Raw genomic sequence first — 13,287 nt, 5'->3', positions numbered from 1 at the left:
ATTGTTATTGAATTTTAAAAAATGAATGTTTTTTATTGTTGTGTTTGTATATTGCCTCATAAAATAGCTAACAATTTTATCCAAGGGGGGAAAAAAAAACAGCACTCACTGCCTAGTGATTGGTGCTTTTTGCACTAGATGAAAAAGAAACACTGTATGTCGTTTTTACCAAAAAGGAGATGTAGGGAGAGAAATTACATCTGGACTAGAATAGGAAAAAGGCCAGAGGGCCCAATAGATTTCTAGTTGATTCTTTGACCTCGTAAGAGCACTTCTGTTCGTCCCAGAGGATGCCAGGGGCTCATCTGGGTAGGAAGGGACTTGGGGGGTGGGGAGAAAGAGCCAGCCAACAGAGGAGGCCCATGAAGACTTCAGGTTTTATCTAAGGGGCCGTAGGGTAGTCAGAGGCACATAAAGTGCTAATTCCCACCTTGCTGCTGATTTTAAATAATAAATGAGTAGGGATTTTCCTAATGAATTTCAGAGGCTTTCAGAAAATCCTGGTATTTGTCTTGTCAGGATTATAACCTAATATAAGGCACCTAACATTCAGAACTCACCTTTCTGTGGGATTTGGACCCACTTTTTTGTTAGTTATTTTCACAACAGATCTACCAGGGACAGATATATCACTCTGCTTCCTTTTACTAACACTGAATTAAGGTGCTAATGGGTGCCTAATAGATGTGAAATGAAGCCCCTTTCTGTAGCATAGGAAGATGTCTTATGTCAGTATATTTTCTAGCAACATTGATGATTTTATCTTGTCATCTGTGGTAACTGTTTCTATACATGCATATATATGGTAAGTCATATCTATGTGACTTGCGTCTATGACACATCTGCCTGTTATACCTCAGGAGGAGTGACTTTCAGCACACGTTGCTAGAAAGCACACACACTGAAGCGAATGCTGTCCCAGCGACTCTAGTATGAAATGGAATGTAAAGGACTGTTTGTCGAATGTCTGCTGTATGACAGGCACTGTAGTCACTTTGACATCTCATGTCTACATCTAGGGGCAGTTTGGGAGGTGTTCTCTGAAAGGGGGGTAGGAAGGGAGGGAAGAGTCTCAAATGCTTGCACCTGCTGTGTGTCTGCAGCCATCGGGCTGGTCAGCCAGTGCACCAGTTAAAAGGCAGAGAACTTGCTCGTGTTTCTGGTAGTTTTCCCCTCCAGCTTTTCCGCCTTGCGTCTCTGGGATACCTCTTCTGGGGTCCTCCTTAGTTATATATTTTATGCTTGCTCCCCTTGAACTTCTCCCTTCAGCCTCCTTTGGTTTTTACAATACTTATTTTCATTCAGGTGTACGTCATATTGTTTGTAGGTGTCAAATTTATGCTTTAGTCCCTTTTTTTTTTTTTTTTAATTTATGGGCTTCACATAACTTAAGGAAAGTAGTTTCCTATGCAGAATTCAGTCTGTAAAATTTAAGCAGCAAACTATTTATAAAGGCTTTGGGGAGGCAGGTTGTCTCTTAGGTTCTCCAGTGAAGGAAGTTGGGAACCTGTAAAACTCATTCCCCAACATGAAATACTTTTGGCAGGAGCTGGGCTTTGCTGTCGGTACTGGCAGAGCTTGTGGTCAGTTCTGGTTCCACAGAAGTTGAGGCCTCTCCAGGTTGATCGGGTCATTAGATCGGCCACAGAAGTGACTCATTGGATGGGTAATAAGCGTCATGTCCATAGAATCACACAGTATGTGTCTTTCTGTGTCTGGTTTATTTCACTAAGTAAAATAGTGTTCTCAAGGTTTGTCCATATTGTGGTATATATCAGAATTTTGTTCTCATCAATGCTGAGTAATATTCTATTGATGGGATATACCACATTTGTTTTATCCACTTATTTATGGATGGACACATGGGTTATTTTTACCTTTTGGCTATTGTGAGTAATTCTGCAATGAACATTGATGAGCAGGTGTTTGTTTGAGTCCCTGTTTTCATTTCTACTTAGAGGTGGGATTGCAGGATAATGTGGTGATTCTGTGTTAATTTTTTGAGGGACCAAGAGGATTGGGTTCAAGTTGGCTTAATTGAAAAGATTCAGAGAGCAAGGTGCCATCTCACTGGGAAACCAGTCATGGGGTTCGTGTCTTGTTAACTGACCTGGAAGTAAGGGAGCCATTAGCCTCCTCATGCCTCTCACTCTTGCAACTGAAACATTTATTGAGCACCTGCTATGTCCCAGACTCTGTTTTGAAACAGAAACCAGAGCAAAGCTCACAATGTAGTGCAGGCCAGGGTTGCTTCACAGTGCAGAGTGCTGTGACAAGGGCAAGGGTCATGAGGGAGCCCAGAGGCCAAGTGGGGCAGAGAAGTTGTTCCCAGGGGAAGTGGTTGCTGAGTCTTGATGCAGGAGTAGGAGCTAGCTAGCAGAAAAAGAAGTTAAAGAGAATTGTCAGTATAATGAAAAAGCAGGCAAAATGTAGAACAAGAAGGACTGTGAAAATTTTGGGTTTTATTCTGAAGATAATACAGAAATACTTAAGGATTTTAAAAAATATTTTATTTATTTATTTTTAGAAAGAGGGGAAGGGAGAAAACATTAATATGTGATTGCCTCTCATGTGCGCGCCCCCCCCCAGGAACCTGGCCTGCAACCCAGGTATGTGGCCTGACTGGGCATCAAACCTGTGACCCTTTGGTTCACAGGCCTGTGCTCAATTCGCTGAGCTACACCAGCCAGGGCTTAAGGATTTTTTTTGTAGAGAAGTGATACAACAAAAAATACATTTTATAAGTCTCGGTAGTTATGTAAACCGCAATAATCCCCATTGAGAAGCTGCACTGTGGCAGTGGCCATAGGAGCAGAGAAGATGGAATGGATTCAGAGTGTTTGGGAGGTGGAGTTAGCAAGACTGATGGGCTAACGGGGAAGACAAGGCAAAAGAACGCAGGGTGACTCCGGAGTTGAACAATCCCATTTACTGAGAGAATGAATTCAAGAGGAGGAAGGACTTAGTTTAGGGGGAGGTGAAACAAAGCAAGATGAGCAGTGAGTGCTCTTTTGAGTTCAGGATGTCTACAGTGTTTGAGTGGAGACACAAGTCTAAATGCAGCTAGGAGAGAAATAGGAGCTGTGTGTGTGGGGCCTGTCGGCACACGTCATGTTAACTGAGGGCACGAGAAAGGGAGAGAACACAAGATGACAGTGTCACTGAGGGCGGAGTGCAGGACAGGACCGGGCCTGTGAAAGACACGGAAGGAATGGCCAAGGGCGGCGAGCAGACAACAAAGTAGGGCACTCGTGGAAGCCTCGAGTGGAGTTTCAGGAAGCCAGAACTTATTTTTCACATAAAAATAAACTCATGTCTTGAAGCAATGATATTCACACTGTTCTGTTGAGATCTTCATTTATGTTTGATTTTAAAGTCTATTTTAACTTTAAAAATTAACATCAGCAAGTTCAAATACACCTTTCATAACTTTTCGAAACATTGAAATCCAGCAGACATCAGCACCAGGTTAAGCGTTTTTGCACACAGGCCGGCACAAGGCCGGCCGGCTCTGGTAAACTGGAGAGCGCCTTGGTGCTCACGGGTGGGCCGTCGGTGGGCTGCCGAAGAGCTGCCGCCGCTTCGTGGAAGTCAGGGTGTTCCGACACTGCGCAACCAGAACAGCACAGAGCTGGGGTCTGCGGGCAGAGCTGCTCTCTTCTATAAACCCGATTCCAAATGTTAGTTTATGAAAATGACTTGACTTTTCTTATGGACTTGTTGATAAAATGAAATGTTACCATTCTTTCTGGTAACATTTTGGACTTCCATGTAGGTATAGCTATCATTTCTAAAAGGTGGGGGGGAGGGGCTACAGACAAAAAGAAGTTAACATTTTCCTGGTAGAACTTGGCTTACTATCTTAATGTGGCTCACCTGCCTCTCCTGAAAGTCAAGTTCTAGAGGCTTACGTGTATTCCATGTGTCTTTTTAAATAGGTTTCTTTGCTACTGAATTCACCACTAGGACCCAGTGATTTTGTGTTTGTATGGCCAGAGAAAACTTGAGAGAATTAACATTTCTGTTATCTTGGTCTTCTCTTTATATTGATTCACAAATAGGTAACTGTATACAAATGATCTCTGGTCGAAATGAGCTCAAACAAAAACAACAAAATACTCCTTGTATTTGGTGTCAGACTGCTGTATGGTATTTGATTTTTATTTCTACTTTAAGTTCAAATGAGCTTGAATTCCTCAAGTAGACGTGAGTTGCACTACTTGGGCAAAACAGAGCATGTTAGACATTCCAGGAAGAGAAGAAGCTACTGGTTTTCAAATTTGGCTCCAAATAATCCATAAAATTTACACATCACTTGTGAATTGTCAAATAAACTAACTTTTAAACCAGCTTTGTTCATATTTTTCTATTTAGTGATTGACCTCGGACTCCTTTAGCAGGGCCTTTATTTAGAGTACATTCTGTGCTTTAAAATCCCGTGTTATGTCAGGAGTGTACAACAGAGAACTTCACACCCTGTGGCGTGTGGTCTTCTCTCTGTTTGTTATCCCCATGTTGCCGATTTCGGAGTCTGAGACCCAGCAAGACTAAGTGGTCCGCCAAGTAAGAGGCGGAACCAGGAATAGAACGCAGGCCCTCTAGCCGCGTGCCCACGCCGCGCCACAGCGCCCCAGCCAGCGGCCGCGGGCCTTTTCTAAGAAGGTGGCGCAGGTACAAAATTGACCACTTCACAATATTTAACAGCCTATCACTCGATGAAAAAAAGTGTTTTTTTGTTTTAAAGTAGTATTACGCCTTTGAATATTTACATATCTACTTTTTTTAGGAAAAAAACTTAATTATGCAAGTGGTTCTTATGTGATTTCTTTTTGCAAGTGTTTTTAATAGTATAGGTAAAGCACCAGTCACCCTTCACTTCAGCTTCATCCATAGAAATTGCTACTATAATCTGCCTATGTTTGTCCTGTCAGCATTTTTATATGCATTTATGTAACATGTGTATTTCTTGATAGGTATATCTGGCTGTTTGGGCTCAAAGAATGTTTAAATGTTATGTGGTGTGTCTTGTTCTACAATTGCTATTTTTTACTGAATTTCCTTGGACGGTGTATCGAAGTTGGTAGATACAGACCTACCTACCTCACTTTTTTTTCTCCTTCATAGTATATATGGCATTTTATGAATATGTCACACTTGAAGCATTTGCATATTTTGTTCTTTCCTTTTTTTATACCATGTTCTTCCTGACCATTAGGCTACTTTGTAAAATGTTAGAGGTATTCAGGATTGATTAGTACCCAATTAACAAATGTTCTACACTGCCTCTTATATTCCAAATCAGGATAAACTCTGGGCAGGTTTGCCTGAAAATTTCGGAAAATGTTTTAACTGATATCGATGAAAACATTTCTAAATGATGTGAGCACACCTAGCACATGTTTTGGACGAAATAGTTGCTCAGTAAATGTGAATAACTGCATGTGCTTACTGCCTTAGAAATGAGAGGTTTCCCACTGTGACTTTAACCTTGCTAGTGACTTGGTCCACCACCGGGATGACTAGGGGACCTCCATGGGTATGTAGGACAAACCCAAAGTGCTGTGCTTTATAGCCTTCAAAGTAGGGAAGAGAGGGATGGGAGTGAAGAGGAAGGGAGAACTAGGGAGATTCGTGAACTGGTATATCCAAACCGTGGCTCCCTCATACGTCAGGAGGCTTTTGTCACCTTATTGTTGGCTTTGCTGCTAGTTGCATCCCCTGCTATCTGGCTGTTCATTCAAACATTTTGTGAGCACCCACCATGTCACTCGGCACTGGGAATGCAGAGATCTAAAACACAGTCTCTACTCTCAAGAAACTTGCAATCTAGTGAAGAAAGCACACGTGTTAAATGTATGTATGCATGCGATGAGGCAATGTTGTTATAAAAAGAGTCCTAGCTTCCAGTGAATACACAGAGGAAGAAGTTAGTGGTCATTGAGAAGTGGACAGCTGAGCTGAGATGTAAAAGATGAATAGATGTCTACTTTGAAGTCTCAAGATGGCCAGAAAGCCTAGGGGAAAGGATGCATCACAGGAACAAGGAGCCATATATGAAATTCAGGCTGACTCCCTGATGGACCCCTCAGTGGCTTAGCCCGGGCACCAGAGCAGATGAGGCACAAGATCCCAGACTGACCATGCTCGTGTCCTTGGCCGTTCTGACTTCCTAAGGCAGTGGGAAATCACTGAAACCCTGGAGGGAGGAAGGAATGTGATTAGATTTACATTCAGGAAAAGCAAATCACTGGCCGCAGTATCAAGAATGAATTCGACTAAATAGTCCTTGAGTAACCTGAACTGAGAGTCGGAGGAGACCGTCCTTTGAAGAACGTCTGTCACAGAGCCACGTGCAGACTTGGTCCTCAGCCACCGCCTGCTACAGATCAACATGGGTCTCAACAAGGAGAAAAGGTCCAAACTCTTCTTTTGGCTAATGACTTGTTCCTCAAACCAAGATGCCTCGAACCTATCATTCTAGTTTTAATCATTTCATAGTATTTGGAAGAGCCACGGCTGTAAGAGGGGGAAAGCAAATGCTGTATTTCTTGCAGGGTGAATGAGTTATGTTATTTGGCCGTTAAAGCAGTCGCAGGAAGGCGATCAGTGGCTCTGCTTCACGGATAAGCACCCAGTTCCTTGTAAATGGCAAAGGATAAAATCCAGTTTGAGCTCAGAAAGCTCCTATTTTTCTCTGAGAGGCATATTCTTCTTAGCCAACCTAAGCAATCACAAAGACACAGATAGTGAAAACAATGGCGCTGGTGGCTAGCGGAAGAGGCTGCACCAAGGCTGGATCTGGGTGGCTGCTGCTGGCTGGAGCCTCCAGGCCAGGGCCCTTGGGGGGATTCCTGAATTGCTGGCTAGGGTTCATTCAGCCCTTTTTGTTACCTGAATTACTACCTGATCCCAAGACTGCTATGACTTTTGGGGTGAAAAACAGGAGTCCATGCAGTGCGCACACCTCCCATGTGATGCCTTGATTCCTGGGAATCCTACTTCATACGTGAGGCGTAATTGCATGTAAAAAGTTCTGAACTGTCCTCTGAATATAATTCCCCCTGCGGCAGGTGAAACTAATTCACGTGGACTCGGAGGAACTTCAAACGGAACCTCAGAGGAACCATTTTAAGCTTCCAAAAGGAAGCGGGCAGAAACATGATCGCAGTTAGTACTCCTACTCCGAATACTCCGTTCCTGCCTCCACATCTCTCTGGAAAGCTTCCGGGGTGGTTGGAGTCAAGGTCAGATGAAGAGGGGTCAGTAGTGATAAAGGTGACGACCCACCCCCATTCCCACCTAGAGAACCTGCTTAGCCTTCGCCGAGCACATTCTCCAGTTAGGAGTGCTCTTCCACTTTGGTGTTCCTGGCATTCTGGGCCATTCCCAGATTTCAGAATGAAGGTTTCAACTGCACCTCGTCTGAACACCGAGACAGGTTGGGTTGCAGACTGGGAGCTGGCAGTGTCTCCTCAGAGCCAGATGCCCCTGGGTCGCTTCCTTACAAGCATGCAGCATGGTTCAAGCATGAAAACCACAGACATGCGTTTGCGCTTCGTCTTAATCTTCAGGCTATAAAAACTCTGCAGTGATAATGGGGACTTTGTTTTCTCTGCTGAGCCGGGGCTTCCTTTGAGAAAACTGACAAATTTATAAATGTAATAAATGACACTTTTCAGTAGGCTGCCATTTCTTCCTCTTTATTGGAAGTTCTTTGAATCAAAGAACTTTTGAATTTTATTCCAATTCTTTTCACTTCGTGTGTGAAGGAAAAGCCATACAGAGAAATACTTGGCCAAAATATTCTTTTCATATCACAAATTCTCTTCTCAAAGTTGTTCTGTTTTTTTGAGAGAAATGAAAATAATTTTATTTGTTGGGTTATGGTTAAGTGCCTTCAAGTGACCCATTTTGTTCCCTTTAAATACACATTTTGTGATCTACCTGATTGCAACATTTAAAATGCCATTCCATCTAGAGTAAGATTTGCTGTTATTGCTTAAGGTGATTTTACAGATATTCCTCCAAGAACTAGGTATTGTATTGACAGTAGAGAAGAAACATGAATTTAATTTTCTTAATTAGAATTTTGTTAGGTTATGTTTTGGATTAAGGAAGAGATGTGGTCAATCAATGAGTTTATTCCACTTTTATTACAAACAAGAATGAAATGGAAACATATTTTCACAAGATTCCTCTTGAGGGAATTCAAGCCAAGTGCATTGCTAGTGGCCATGCATTGACTTAGGTGTAAAGCACGCCCATAGCGGTGCTGCCCAGCTCTGTGAGTGGGCGATGTCGGCCTTGGGGGGAAGTGGTGGTCTCTGCACAGGGTTGGTAAGTCCCAGGGGCTTCAGGGGCTTTGTCAGAAGCTCATGATAAACCTATTTTTTTTTTCACCAGAATCTAGGTAGAGAAGGTATGTCATCCAGTGTAAATGATGATTAGACCCTTCCTAACCATGACAGTCCAGAGGCGCAGTGCGAGCCAGGCCCCTGAGCTGTGCCTCTCGTCTTGGTGTCCCTCCATGAAGAACTCTGCACTCTTGTGTGCCGCGCAGCACTCTTCAAACACGTGTGACCTGCCAACATCTTTTTTAAAGATTTTATTTATTTTTTAGATTGAGGGTAAGGGAAAGAGAAAGAAACATCGATGTGTGACAGAAACATCAGTCAGTTGCCTGTCGCACACCCCCGACCTGGCACCTGGCCTGCAACCCAGGCATGTGCCCTGACCAGGAATCCAGCTGGTGACCTTCAGTTCACTGCCCAGAGCCCAACCCCCTGGCCCACAGCAGCCAGGGCCTGCTGACGTCTTTTAACGTGCCCTGCGACTCTGCTGTGGCAGGGCTTCTTATCGCCCCCCCTCCCCAGCCCCGACCCCAATTTCCTCACCTGCAAATGAGAAAAATCTTCTATAACTTGTTCCAATCTCTCCTTTCCATCTCTAGAATGCTCGAAATATTAAGAGGATGGGCTGAAAAATCAATGTCTCTAAAGAAGCTAAGGTTTCTCTCATCTGAGAGCAAAGGCATTCCTGGCAATCACTTATTGTTGTCTTGACATTTTGTGAGCTTCCTTCACACACCTACCACGTGATCCAGACATTCCACTCCTTTACTTGAAAGAACAAAAAATGTCCTCACAATGGCTCCAAACTGGAAATAACCCAATGCCCACCAGCAGAAGAATGAATAGACAAAATGTAATACCTTCCATGCAGTGGACCACTACTTAGCAATAAAAAGGAACAAACTGCTGCTACAAGCAACTTGGATGGATTTCATTATGTTGAGTGAAAGAAGCCAGACACAAGTACATGCTGCATAATGCCATTTACGTAAAAGTCTACAGAATGCAAACTAAACTAATCTATTATGGCGACAGAAGGCAGGTTGGTGGGAGCCTGTGCGCTGTAGGAGGGGACAAGGGAGCTTTGGATGGTGACAAAACATCTGTGCCTGGATTGTGATGGCACTTTTGCAGACGTGAGCAACGGTCAACACTCATCACATCAAACACTCTATAGCTGTCAATTTCTCAAGAGCTACTAGGAAATTTTTTTTGGTAAGCTCTAGACTACAACATTTGAAGCTTGAAGAAAATACATAATGGGCAGCAGATGAAATTTGTGAGGCCATGATATATAAAAAAAAAAAAAGGGTTGGTGAACCGAAGAGAATAATCTTAAACATTCTAGGAAGACCTTTAGCTTCTAGGCAGCATGTGTGAGTTGGTAGGAAAATAATTTATCTTCTGGTTTCAGGGAAACTGTGGAACAGAGTACTTACTGCGTTTGGGAACGGCTGGGTGGGTTGACTCAGTCCCTTTCTCCAGCCTCTGTGGGTTCCTTGCTCAGCAGCGAAAGCAAGTCACAGTGCCAGGCAGCGTCTGTTCTGACAGGTCCAGCTTTTTACAAGAGATTTCTTCCTTCTGCCTGAGGTGGCATATGTCTGCTCAGGGGGTACATTCCATTCTTTTTGAATGTTCTATTCAGGAACCAGAAAGCTGTAGGGCACATTCTTTCCTTATAGGCCACCTGGAGTGACCTGGTTTGGTTGACACCACTTACTGAGCCACAGGATGTGGAATTGGAAGGGACCTCAGAGATTCTCCTGTCCAGCTTCTCAGAGGGGGAAACTGAGGTCCAGAGAAGGTAAATGACTGGCCTCAGTTCACACAGCCAGACCAGAATCAGAACCATTGCCCTCCAGAAGTCTTTCCACTTCATCAGGCTTGCTCACAATTCTCTGCAGAAATGCAGCTTAAGATGTCTAGCTGCCTAAAGCCACATCCTAAATCCAACCTCTTATCCTGCTGCACTTGGAAAAAAAAAAAAAATCAATGCTGTAAAATGGTTGGAGTCTAGCTGAGAGAGAGGCAACAAATTCTCAGTTCTGACTTACTGTGAGGAAATATAAGGACTAAACTCAGCATGGGAATGAATGAGAGGCATTTAGGATTGTTGTAGAACTTGGCAGCAATGATAAAAGCCTGTTCCATGGTGAAAATACTCATGTTAAATTTCCATTTTTATTTGCATTTGCAAAAATAGAATAAAGTTATTTCTTCTTGGATAGGACATGCTTATTGGTTGTTTCTAATCCTTTCACTCACCATATATAGTCCCTTGATGGCAACTGAAATGGTAGATATTTTATAGAGAGAGAACATTCATAGCAGCAAATCCTCGACTGCAGTGGAATCAGACTTTCAGTGAAGCCATCACTACCAGGGGATAAGTTAGGTCTTTCTGGAAGTTCCACTAACGCTCAGACCAGCATGGCTCTTAAATTCCCGAACTACGCTGTGGCCTGCCCAGGTCTCAGCAGTGTGCCCAGCCTGCTCCTCTCACAGCCTGTCCTGCAGGGCCCGGGTGGGAGCGGTCCCCCCGGTCCCCCCGGGTTTGTGGTGGTGTCCCACCGCTGGCACCTGGACAGCGCTGCGGTGCTGGTGCTGTTTCAGGAAGGCAAAGATGGCAGCTGGGTAGTTTGGCAGGGGTCTTGGCCCTTGGGATTGCCTGCCGTGCTGGTAACGGGCTTTGCTGTTCATTCAAATTCCCCAGAATATCAGTTGCAGTTTGGCAGAATAATTAAGACGGTAACTTAAAGAAGATGACTTCAGGGTGTTAGAATCCCCTAAACTGAAACAGCTCCTCTGCTTCCCTGTGGAACTTCCAGGTTACCAAAGACAGCACGTCCGGGAGGTGTGGCCAGTGGTGAGTCCCCACCCTTCGCGAGGGGACAGTTTCTGGGCCACGTGGTCTCGTCCCAATGACCACGATGTGTTGTGGCAGCAGCAAAAACCTGTGTTTCACATGTGGCGATGCGGTGGACGGGTCTAACGCTGGTCTAACGTGGCTGAGCCCTGTGAGTGCAGGGACTTGCTTTTCTTTGCAATCTATTTCCATGCTCAGGAATGGCGGATACCTGTGTATCCATCCCTAAGGGCACACTGTCGGTGTGCAGTGAATCCCGTTGAATGGTTAAAGTTACTTGTTGAGCAAGTGGATAATGTAAGTAGTGACCTTAAATGTGGACTAATCAAATCGGTGTGCTAGTGACAAGTAGTCAGTGACAACACCGTGGGAGAACCTTTTTCTAGAAAGTCCATTAATGACCGGACTAGACCTGTGATTACTTTCATGCGTATATATAGTGGGTGCTTGAGAATAAATCATATGCTCCTGGCCTCCTCTAAACCTTTGAACTGAAATCATTCCTATCATCGAGGTCAAAGATATTTGGGATATTTGAATTGGATAATTAATTTTCTTTTTCATTTCTTTTTCATTCATTATAAATGTAGTTTTTTTTGTTTACCTAAGAAACAATAAATTGTTATTTCAAGTCACTTTTACTTTTTATCTATTTTTATCAGTACCAGCACACAAGCATGCTCCAGTGTCTCTTACCTTTACAAAAAAATCCACTCTTAATCCTTAAGAGCTATCAGTTGATTTCTCTTTTTTTTCACTGAAAATGTTTTGAAAGAATGGCGTACTCATGAATTACCTCCGCTTCCTAACTTTCCATTTGCTCTGCAGACTTCTCCACTTCAGCTTCTGCCCGCCGCCTCCGCCAAAAGTGCTTCTTCAAGGTGCCCAGTGCCTGCCCGTGGCCCATTCCGGGGAGCATTTCCGAGTTCTCGCCTGAGTGAGCGCTTCTCAGAGCCCTTCTGAAAACCCTTCTATTGAGCACGAGAGAAAACTCCACTCAATTTGTGGCAAAGAAAACAGTAAGTTTCTTGTATTCTTTGCTAATTTTCTTCCCTTCACGTCTTTCTTCCTCCTGGCATTAATCAGATATTTGATTAGCCAAATCAATCCTCTTTTCTCTGGGGCCATTTAGTTTCCCCAGAGGGGTCTTCTAGATTCATCTGGGGACTGGGGAGTAGAGGCCTAGTTGAAGTTCCTTGTGGTTCTAAAGGATTGTAACTTAATCCTCAGGTGTTGGGCAGTAACTCTGCCCTCCTCTGGTACCAGCCATTTGAGTCCCAAGGTTCTCTGGCTCATTTTATCCAGAGGATGAACTCCTCTGGTATCTTGCAGTGGGAAAGGAGGGTCCGGGAGATGTGGGGGTGGGGTTGGGACTGTTGCTTGTTTGAGACTTTATAGCTCTCTCCTTTTCACACTCACATCTCATCCCTGCCTTTCGAAGGACAGAGTCTCCCAAAGCTGCCCCCTCGGGACTTGCCTTGCTTCTCAGTATCTCGCTGCAGCCTCTCAGGTCAGCCCTCCACTCAGGTCAGTTACCTCCCATACGTCTTATTTCTTGTCCATAATTTTCTCTTTTGTTTTTTGTTCCTTTACTGCCATGTTAGGAATTTAGGAAGGAGATTCAATGTTTTAAGCCACCATGTTTAACAGAAAGTTCATTGACATTAATGTTTGGATTATTTTTTTATTTTCTCCAGAAGTTATGTTTTATTTAAAAGAAACCCTGACCCAAAGTTTGATCAACTCATCATGTAAATACTGACTGAAGCAGTAATTTTATTGAATTAGAAAAGAAAAACAGGCCCTGGCTGGCTTATCTCAGTGGATTGAGTGCAGGCCTGCGAATCAAAGGATCGTGGTTCGATTCCCAGTCAGGGCACATGCCTGGGTTGTAGGCCAGTTCCCAGCAGGGGACACATGAGAGGCAACCACACATTGATATTTCTCTCCCTTTCTCCTTCCCTTCCCCTCCAAAGATAAATAAAATCTTAAAAAAAGAAAAACACATTCATCCCAACTACTCATTGAATGCTTGATACCATTGTAATGCTCCCCCGGGATTATTTTTTG

This window comes from Artibeus jamaicensis, unplaced genomic scaffold (assembly GCF_021234435.1).
Source record: "Artibeus jamaicensis isolate MK-2021 breed Jamaican fruit bat unplaced genomic scaffold, CSHL_Jam_final contig_373, whole genome shotgun sequence".
Lineage (NCBI taxonomy): Eukaryota > Metazoa > Chordata > Mammalia > Chiroptera > Phyllostomidae > Artibeus > Artibeus jamaicensis.
Note: the sequence above shows the minus strand (reverse complement) of the source record.